Consider the following 11,361-nt stretch of genomic DNA (forward strand, 5'->3'; position numbering starts at 1 on the left):
GCCACCCTCATTTTAGCTTAATCCTCTCTTAAAAGGCCCAACCTCCAAACACAGTCACATACCGAGGCACTGAGAGTTAGGGCTTCAATATTTGAATTTTTAGGGGACATAATTCAACCCATAACAGATAGATTTCATTTTGAGAACATGATTTAGAATCTAGTAGTGAGAACTGCAGGAAATCTTTCTTAGAAATATGGCCTCAAAGCTTGATTTTACAGACAGATCATTGAAGCCCAGGGCAAGTGACTCAGTGTAGCCCACCCAATGGGGAGGGGTGAGTGAGAGCTCTGCAGACCCCATCTCCCAGCTCTGTTATATGATGTTTTAGATTACATGGAACTCTCTAGAAGAACATGCTTACATCAGTGCAAGACAATATTTTTCTGCCTCTGACACAGGCTACATGTGACTACTTGGCAAATAAATGCTTTTGTGAGTGAGTGATCATGTAGTCCTCTCAGAACAAGGATAGGAGGCATGATTCTATGTGGATCAATGGCCCTACACAGGATGCACAGGATGTGATTCTTGAGACCAACTTTGGAACATCATCCCCCAAATCCTGCTGCCTGTGATCTGGTAAAGGTCATTCCTGGGGCCTCCTTGCCTCAGCTCACCCTCTAAGGGCTTTGATAAAAGAGATGATAAAGGAGAGAACCAGAACTTCTTCCAGTATGGAACCACCTGCAAAAGCCTGCACTCACTAAGTCACCGGAAATTGGGATGGTAGCTCCCTAGCACTAAAATGCAAAAGGATTGCTGCAAGGCTTTTTAAAAATGCAGTCCTGTTCAAGAACTTCTGATGCATTCTGGGTTATGGCTCAGGACTAACTCTAACAAGCACCCAGGGTTGAATCTGAATTAGATTATCCTGTGGTCACACCTGAAATAATGATTTAGACCCTCACTGTTCAGAGTGTGGTCCATGGACAAGCAAGTGCAGCATAATCTGGAAGCTGTGAGAAACTCAGAATCTTAGCCCCACCCTAGAGTGACTGAATGAGAACCTGAATTTTCATTCAAGTTTAAGAAGCTCTGCTTTAGCAGACATATCCATGTGGTCTGATGGTCTACTTTAGTGGTGGTGGGATTGTTCAAATCATTGCATAACAGGATGTTTCAAAGATGCCGAAATGCTTTAGAAATTATCATTAGATACCCTGAGAAAGTTACTATCAAGAATTGCAAAGGATAAGAGATTTTATATTAGTTTTAGGTTAATAAATTAGCCTTCCACCATGTCCTATTTCCTGGCAAAAGATGATTCCTGGGTCAGAAACAAGTACAGTAGGCAGACTGAGCTTCTGGTGCATGTGTGTTCCACTTGCCCCTGTGGACAGTGCGGACAGTGAGTTTGTATCATAGTTGAGGAAACCTGAGCTTACAAAGGAGACATCATCTTTATTATCCTGGTCAGAAACTAAATCTACCCTCTGCCTCAAAGAGAGACAATATCTCTATCTTCTGAAGTTGTTCGCTATAAAAATACCCTTGACATGAGAGTATGGAACAAAAACTAACTTAAGAGGTGCAGAAAAACCATTAAGAATTCTCTCCCAATAGGTACTGTCTTTAAAGTCCCCTGTTTATCTAGTATCTCTTTCAGTATCCTTGCTTACAGAGAAGCTCAGATATGCTAAGGTTTATAGTAAACAAATAGAAAATTAGTTAATAGGACTTAAATCAGACCTATTTTGAGTCTTTTAAAAAAATTTTTTTAACGCTTATTTATTTTTGAGACAGAGAGAGACAAAGCATGAACAGGGGAGGGTCAGAGTGAGGGAGACACAGAATCTGAAGCAGGCTCCAGGCTCTGAGCTGTCAGCACAGAGCCCGATGCGGGACTCGAACTCACGGACCGCGAGATCATGACCTGAACCAAAGTCGGCCGCTTAACCGACTGAGCCACCCAAGCGCCCAAGACCTATTTTGAGACTTAAGGAAACTTTGGAGGTAAGCAATGCATATATTTGAAGGTTGTAATTTCCATCTTGCACATTCTACAATACAGATCTGTTAGAATTTGTTTTTACAGAAAGGTAGTGGGTGGGTCAAAACCTGTTCAAATTCCTTTGTCAGCTTAATCATGAGATTAGTTACTTAAAATAATAGAAATTAAAATATTAATAATAGATAATATGATTCTATTTTTAGTACTTTACAGTTATTAATGCGTTTCACATTCATTATTTACTTTAATTCTTAAAACCTGATAGTTTTTTTTGTTTTTTGTTTTTTGTTTTTTTTTGTAGTGAAGAAGACACTCAGAAAGACTAAGTAACTTGTTGGAAGTCATAGCTACTTCAGTATAGCCAGATCTCACATCCAGGGGTTGAGACTTTCTAGTAGGGAAATTGTAGCTAACACATTTATTCAGCTAAGGAAAAAAAAATGGATCTAGATTTATGCTTACAAATAAAAATCAATACCACTAATCTTACCAGGAAAGAGAATAACCAAAAAGTACATATGAATTAATTGTTTCCCTTCTACAGACATTTTTTGTGACAACTTAGCACTTTCCAGGGAACATATTTTTTTCAACATGCAGAATCATTAACAAGATTTAGTTCTCATGGCATCTGTTCCCCTGGAATCAGGAATCTTGATGGAAAGGGAATCCAGGTGAGTGTTGTTATATTAGAAACCTATCTGTAAATCTATTAAAGAATGCTTCTGAAATACTATAAAAGAGCCTATTGTGGTATGACTTTAACTGCTATAAAGCTTGTATACAGGAAGCCTTTATCTAATCAACCACACTGCATAATCATAGGCTTAGTAAATCATATTTAGGAGCAGACTTAAAGCAATTTTTTAATGTGTCTACACATTATTCTGTCATCATTAATGCTGTCTTCCTCCCATTTTCATTTATCATAGCATAGGGATGGGCTTATCCTATGGTTTTCTACCTATGTAGACATTTTTCTATCATCTATCTATCTATCTATCATCTATCTATTTATTGTACCACACTTTCTCTACCCTCTTTATTTTTCCCTTCCCTTCCTACCTCTCTTCCCCTCCTTTCCTCTCCCTCTTTTCTTCTCTCTTTCCTTCTTATCCCTTAACAGGCATCACAGTAGGTGATAACAAAACAGTGCCTGCTTTCTAGGGTCTTCTAGTCATTAGATTCACACACAGATTCTTGGTACAGCTTCTGGACCATGGCATGTCCCATCTTTAATGTTAAAATAATTTCAGAAGGACAATAAATGATACTTTTTATTCAGAACTTCTTGTTTGTAGTCACTAGATTTGCTTTTGCCCTGATGTCTTGTTCGTAACATCTTTTCAACTATGTGTTCAAATAATAAAACTCCTTGGAAACTGAAGAATATAGAATCAGTATTGCTGGCTTGAGATTTAGACGTACATCAGAAAGAGGCCTGCCCCAGTGAAGGTGCCTTTGTTATTCAGTAAAAGAGGAAAGACTAAACAGATAGGCAGTAGTTTGTGACTAGCACAACTGAGTCAACATTTTGGTGGTGACTATCATTTTAGAGGTACCTTTGATAGTTGTGTCACTGCCACAAAGCTGCAACATGTGTGGGGAGGAGGAAAGCAAGCAGATAGGAGAAAGGACACAGGAAGGCGAGCACTGTGTAGATGGTGCTTAGGTCTAACCAATTTTCTGAGAGGGTATTGACCCGTTTCTGTGGTTCAGCTCATATGCAACACAGTAGGCCCCAGGTTGGAGCTATTTTAATGTGTACAGCTTCCTTCAATCCCAGCTCCTCACCTCCCCACTCCTCCAAGCTCTGCTGGCTGCCAGAGCTTTTGGAAAGAGGAGCATGAAGCTAATGAGACAGCTTCCTGCATTGTGGGGTGGAAGGGCATACATTGACCCCTGTTTCTCCAACAGGGAAAGAAAGAAGCACAGCAGCATATCCCACACCCTCATGGACAGGACTTCCCTGAGACACACTTTATCTGGAGCAGCATTTCTACAGTTTTGATATGTGCTTGAAAGGATGGGGACCTGGTGAAAATGCAAATTCTGTTTCAGTAGGTCTGGATGGTGCTTGAAAATCTGAATTTATTACAGGCTTCCACGTGATGCTGATGCTGTCAGTACATGGACTGCACTTGAATAGTGAGGGCTAGAGAATCGTTACCTTTAATACTCAAGATTTGTATTTTTAATTTACTTAAATTATTTATTACTTTTTAAATGTTTATTTATTTATTTTGAAAGAAAGAGAGAGAGAGAGAGAGAGAGAGAGAGATATCACACATGAGCAGTGAGAGAGGCAGAGAGTGAGGAGAGAGAATCTCAAGCAGGCTCAGTGCTGTCAGCACAGAGCCTGACATGGGCTTGATCTCATGAACCTTGAGATCATGACCTGAGCTGAAATCAAGAGTCAGATGCATAACTGACTGAGCCACCCAGGTGCCCTGTAATTATTTATTTATTTTGACAGAGGGAGAGCATGAGTTGGGGGGAGGGGCATAAAGAAAAGGAGAGGGAGAGGGAGAGGGAGAGAGAATGTTAAGCAAGCTCCACAGCCAGTGTGGAGCCTGATTCCAGGCCTATTTCATGACCTTGAGATCATGACCTGAGTGAAAATCAAGAGTTTGATGCTTAACCAACTGAGCCACCCAGGTGGCCCTGTATTTTTAATTTTAAAAAGAGCTTTATTGAGTTATAATTGACATGCAACAAACCACATATTCAAGGAATACAATTTCATAAATTTTGACATCTGTGTATACCTGTGAAACCATCTCCACAATTAAGATAGCAACATTATCTCCAAATTTCTTTATACTCTATTGCACTCCTTCCCATTTGTCTCCAATCTGCCCTGGCAGTCATCATCTGCCCTGTCGCTATAATTCATTTTTAATTTCTAGAATTTTATATAAATGGAATCAGATTATATCCTCTTTTTTTCTTTTGGTTTGACCTCTTTCATTGAGTATAATTATTTTGACATTCATTTATGTCATGGCATGAATAAATAGTTCATTCATCTTTCCTGCTGATGGACATTTGGGTTGTTTGCAGCATTTGGTTAAAACCACTTCGAAACTTCATGTACACGTTTATGTGGATGTACAGTCTCAGTCCTCTTAGGTAAATACCACCTAGGAGTAGAAAGGAATTGTATGGTAGGTGAGTTTTTAACTTTTTAATGAACTACTGAACAGTTTTCCAAAAATAATTTCGTATCTATCAGCACTGTATGAGAGTTTTAGTTCCTCTTAATCCTTACTAGCATTTGTTATGGTTACTGTTTTTAAGTTTCCTCTTTCTAGTAAGTGTGTGAGATGGTGTTTCATGGTGGCTTTTAAAATTAAATTTGCATTAATTTTCATGTCCTAATTTACCAGGCATTTGTGTTCCTTCGTACAGTGCATGTTCAAATATTTGGCACATTTAAGAAAATTGGGTTGTTTTTTTCTTATTTAGTTTTGATAATTCTTTATATATTCTAGATACAAGTCCTTTATCAGATATATGATCGCTGCAGATATTTTTTCTCAGTCTGTGACTTGTCTTTTGATGGGCACAATTGCTAATTTTGATAGAGTCCAATTTATTCATTTAAAAAAAAAATGGATTGTCCTTTTGGTAGCATACATATGTGACTACAAAGATTTTTCTTGTATATATCCTTCTAGAAGTTTATAATAGTAGGTTTTACATTATGACCGATTTCGAGTTATTTTTTATATAGAAGATATATCTTGGTAAAAATGCTGTCCTTTCTGTGCTGATTGCCTTTGTACCTGTCAAAAATCTGTCAGTTATGTGTGGGTATATAATTGGATTCTTTATTCTGTTCCTTTGATTCAATTTTCTCTCTTTATGATAATATCATACTATCTTGATTACTGTGGTTTGGTAATAAGTCTTGAAATCAAGTTTAGTCCCCCACCTTGTTTCTCTTTCAAAGTACTGTTGCATTTATCAAAAGTTATACATGGATTTTTTTGACTGCATAGAGAGGATAAGAGTGTTGGCATCCCTAATCCCCTTGTTCAAGGGTCAACTGTAGTTTAGGCAGTCCCAGGTCCTCTGCATTTCCATGTGCATATTAGAATCAGTTTGCCAGTGTCTATGAAAAAAATCTGTTGAAATTCTGAATGGAAGTGCATTGGATCTGTAGATCAATTTAGGGACAGTGGGGATATTAACAGTACTGAATCTTCTAACCCATAAGTAAGACACATCTCTCCATATATTTAGGTCTCTCATTCTCCTCAGAAAAGATTGAGATAAACTTTAATCTCTTGAAGTTTGTAACTTTTATTTTAATTTTTGTTGCTGTTTCATAAAGGAAAAGGACAGAAATAAACTCACATACCATTATTCCTGGAGACAAAAGCCTGACCCTCCTTCTTCAAAGTCATCTCCTTGGCTTCCTTGGAAGAAATAATTTCAATCCTTCTTTCAGTTACTGTTTACCCATCAGAGAAGTAGGTTTTTTCTTTAGTCCACAGAAATGTCATAGGTTCGATTATTTTTCATAATTATTCTAAAAATCCAAGGTGTCATATTCTTTTTGCTTTTATCTGTGAATTGTAATTTTAGTATTTGGAATATTACTCTATTTTATTTTATTATTAAGTTGGCAATAATGGTAGCTGATTATACAAATGCTCTATAATTAAAGAACAAAGCAAAAGCATCAGTTTAAAGAAATACATTCTGTATCATCAGCAGCCCATTAAAATCCACTGAGTACTTTAAGACATAATAACACTTTTAATTAAGTTACAATGGACTTTTCTACTATAATGAATTTAAACTCTTAGATATACATTAAAGTCTTGCTAAGCAAATCAATTAAAACTACAGAAGTCAGGAAATGATACCCTGGCATTAATAACACTTTATATTACGAAATGACTAGGTTGAGGAGAAGTAGAATTTTTCATTCTATTTCACAGTTAATGTAACTAGCTGCATTTTGCCGTAAAGGGACCGGTTCAGGTATCAAAAAACCTGGGCTTGGAACCCACCTCTGCTTCCTGCAAGCTATTTACCAGGCTAGGACTGACATTTAGTGGATAGAGTGCTGCCTGGCCCTTTTCCTAGACAGAATACGGCTGACGGCACAGGTTCAGAGTCAATCTCATCCTCAGATATTTATTTTCTGTGTAGCCTTGAGTAAGTTGCATACATGTATAATCTTTGGTTTGTTCATCTATAAAATAAGGGTAAAAATAACAGCTATTACACAGGGTTATTGTAAAGATTGGAATACAGAATGCAAGTAATATGTTTAATATAATACCTGAACAAAAATAATTTTCTTTCTTTCTTTTTCTTCTTTTCTTCTTCTTCTTCTTCTTCTTCTTCTTCTTCTTCTTCTTCATCACATACTTTCCTCTTAGAACATTGTTATGGAGAACCAGGATTCTTCTCTTTTTTTCCCCCCTATAAATTATGATATTTTGGGGAAAGTGTGTGAGAAATTCTCTGTAGACTCTAAAAGTTGACTTTCTGGTACAACTATGATTTTTTTTTATTGTTAGAATCCCTTAAACTTCTGTACTAATTCTTTACATAAGCTGTTTTCAGATTATATTCCATTTTCCAGAATTTAGCAGGGAATGGGCAAGGAAGCCAAACTCAGAGATTATTTATTCATCATCAAAAGAGTCCTACTATAATTTTATTTAAAAAAAAAAGATAGTTGATAAAATATTTTCAAAGTACTTATGATTTTATTTCTTAGTGCTAATCTATGCTACTATGGGCAAATAAGATTTGTCTCTGCTGTGCATTATGTTCTTAGTTCAACTAAAAGTTCAAGTAAACAATTCAAGTATAATTGTGGGTACTATCAGGTGTGGGCAAGAAAAGATACTTGAGTGTTCCTCCTTCCCCATTTAGATAGAATAATAAACCAAAGAAATACCAGAAGGGGCAGAGAGATATTCTTTTATTAATAAGATAATTATTAATGAGTATAATAGCAGTCATTAATTTTCAAAGATGTGTCAAAACATGTTTTAATTCCTCATCATTTAGTATGTGCAACACAAGAATTCATCTATCTAATGTAAAGAACAGCTTTTCTTTCTGGAAGATGTTTGGGTCCTGTTGATGCACATTTGGCCCAACTGCATGCACCTCCAAGGCATGGATTTACCTAGTCACAGGCCATAGGCTCTTCAAGGTCACTATTCACATGTTCCTGCTCTGTCCCAGATCCTTACCTGTATCCTTCCCTGACCAATGTCACAGAGTATCCCAGGATGGAAAGCTCTTTATAAACAATGACAGGTGGAACTAGCAAATGCCAATCAGATTTTCCCTCTGAATTGGACAGAAAAATATGGAGGGAGGGTTCAGTCAGTTTCAGGAGAAGGTGCTGAAATGAAGGAGCAAGAGTAGCCATGGGAGACCATGAGGGATCTGAGAATTTGAGTCAGCAGAAATTGCATGAAAACGAACGCTGTTTAGGGAACAGGTGAGGTGTGCAGTTGGGAGAAATAGGAGTGTTATAGAGATGGGGAAACTGAGTGACCATAGAGACTGAAGATGGCCACATCCTACTGCTGCCTTGAGTCCTTAGTGACCTACAGCCGAGATTTCTGGCACAATTGTGGCTTTTAGCTTTGTGCAAGGCCCATCTACACACTATTCCTGAGTTCCTATGAGATTCTGCCTTCCTTCTTTCCACACATCCTGATCATCAAGGCCCCATCATTGGAAATAGACTGAAAACAATTTCCTTCTCTGTTACCCAAATGGCCTAAATAATATAACAGCCATACTTCCATACAAGAGTCAGAATTGTCAAAGAGAAGACTCCCCCCACTCCACACTCCAGTGTAGCTCAAATGGCTTCATTGGATACTAGAATGTTCTTTCATGTTGTGTTTTGGGTTAAGTTCAATCTGGTTCCCTGGGGGGAACCTGCTGGTTTTGGCTCCTGAAGCTTTTCTGGGAAGAAATTACACATTTGCCTAAGTCTAAAATTGCAAATTTTCACACAGACTCTTTTTTTTTTTTTAACCAGAACATTTATTGTGTGACTAATCATTGAAATCTTTTTTTTTTTTTTTTAATTTTTTTTTTCAACGTTTATTTATTTTTGGGACAGAGAGAGACAGAGCATGAACGGGGGGGGGGGGCAGAGAGAGAGGGAGACACAGAATCGGAAACAGGCTCCAGGCTCTGAGCCATCAGCCCAGAGCCTGACGCGGGGCTCGAACTCATGGACCGCGAGATCGTGACCTGGCTGAAGTCGGACGCTTAACCGACTGCGCCACCCAGGCGCCCCAATCATTGAAATCTTTAAGATGAACTGGATGCTGCAACAGCTACCCTCTTGGGTTTAGGTGCTGTTCCTTCACAGAATCCATGCACTTTCTCTCCTGCTTGACAGGATAACCACATTTGCCACAGGTCAACTTCTGAAGTTGGTAGGTCTAGAGCCACAGCAGTGGCCCAACATGTGTGTCTTATTGCAATACTTTCCAAATGATGTCATTCCTTTCGTCATCTTGTTTCCATGGCGGAAATTAAAGAGCCAGAGACTCATCTTCATAGCCTTCCTTTCATGGGCAGGAAGTAGTGTAGGTATAAAAACTGTTTTACAGCGGACACAACATAGGCAGTCCTTGCTCTGCATGATAGTACAGGACTGTAAAAAGGGCCATGCAAGCTGAAACTATGCAAAGCGGAACACTCAAAGGGACTTTTCTGAAACCTTATAAAATCTTTTTGAGGGGTGCTTGGGTGGCTCAGTCGGTTGAGCATCTAACTTATGATTTTGGCTCAGGTCATGATCTCAGGGTTGTGGGATGGAACCCTGTGTCAAGCGCCACGCTGAGCATGGAGCCGGCTGAAGATACTCTCTTGCTCCCTCTGCCTTTCTCCCCTACTTTCTCTCTCTCTCTAAAACAAAAAAAATTTCTTAGGGGTGCCTGGATGGTTCAGTTAGTTAAGTGTCCAATTTCAGCTCAGGTCATGATCTCATGGTTTGTGAGTTTGAGCCCCACGTGGGGCTGTGTTGACAGCACAGAGCCTGGAGCCTGCTTCAGATTATGTGTCCCCCCCTCTCTCTGACCCTCCCCTGCTAGCACTCTCTCTCAAAAATAAACATTAAAAATTTTTTTAAAAATTCTTAAACATCAAAATTTGTTGAAACATTAAAATATTACACATTTAAGCATTATGATTTTAAGCGTAATCCAAATGTAAAAATTTAATTTAATGTAATTAAACATTGGATTTTTAATTTCTTAATTAAAAATTGTAATATAAATTAAATATTGACATTAAATTTTTAATTAAAAATTAACATTCATTGAAACATTCAATTTTGTTGAAACATTAAATGGATAGAGATATACAATAAATAATAAACTGTGTACTGTACAATAAATAAAAAGTATACTGTAATAGTTTTTTGTAAATTAATTTTATTATAATTTCAAATTTACAGAAAAAATGCAAGAATGGTATAAGGTACTTTATTCCATTATTTCCATTTTGTCCCATTTGCTTTATTATTATTGCTTGTTCTCTTTCTCCTCCCTTCCACACCTTTTTAAAATCATCTGAGAGGACGTTTGGGGCCACTAACTGTCTCCAGAGTGTATTTCCTAAGGACAAAGAATCCTCTTAGGCTACCCTTGCAGAATGATCAAAACAGGAAATGTAGAGAACATGGTTTGCATACATTCATCTTTCTAACTTTGTTATTTGCCTGGTACTGATGACTTTAGATTTTTAAATTAAAAAAAAAAAAACCTGTAGGTATTTAGGAAGACGCCAATACAATATATTTTATAAAAGAAATAATAAGTTTGAAATGGTCATGAATTTTACTTCGCTAATTATATTGTTCCAATCATTTATGCCGTAATGCTATATTTTATGATGTATACATGGCAGTTTGAAGAATTGCTGTTGGGAGATTCTAGGGGAAGGATCCACAGTTAGGAGTAGCAGTAGCGGGCTGAGTGCCCGTGACCGTGGATTTGTTGCAGTAGGAATCTTCAGGAGGGAGGAAGCCGCTTGAGAATCGTGAAGGAACACAAAGCAATGCAACTCTACTGGATTTGACTGCCCCAGTAGGAGATCTATTCAGTGCCTGGCACAGAGGAACTGCTCAAATATGTTTCCTCTATGAAAGAATGGGTTTTCCCCCCAGATGATTAGGTTGAAAATGGGCCATGTGGAAGGCAGTAAAGTTAGGCGGGGAGGCAGACTGGATAAGTAAGGATGGTCTGCGGGACCATCTTGAACTCCTGGTGAGTTGCTGTATGGTCCAGGGAGAGATGATGTAACCTGAGCTCTTCAAACATGTTTTTTATTCCTTAAGGATCTAAAAGGTGGAATGGGTTTTTATTTTTAAGAAATTATTCTGTGAAGACTGGTGTATA

The 11,361-nt window shown here is 37.9% G+C and overlaps 1 pseudogene; it reads right to left on the bottom strand.

The window, feature by feature from the left end:
* Positions 1-9,265: 9,265 nt before the first annotated feature.
* LOC123582077 lies at positions 9,266-9,473 on the bottom strand (annotated as a pseudogene).
* Between the last annotated feature and the right edge of the window lie 1,888 nt (positions 9,474-11,361).

Source organism: Leopardus geoffroyi, chromosome B3, assembly GCF_018350155.1.
Source record: "Leopardus geoffroyi isolate Oge1 chromosome B3, O.geoffroyi_Oge1_pat1.0, whole genome shotgun sequence".
Taxonomy (NCBI): Eukaryota; Metazoa; Chordata; class Mammalia; order Carnivora; family Felidae; genus Leopardus; species Leopardus geoffroyi.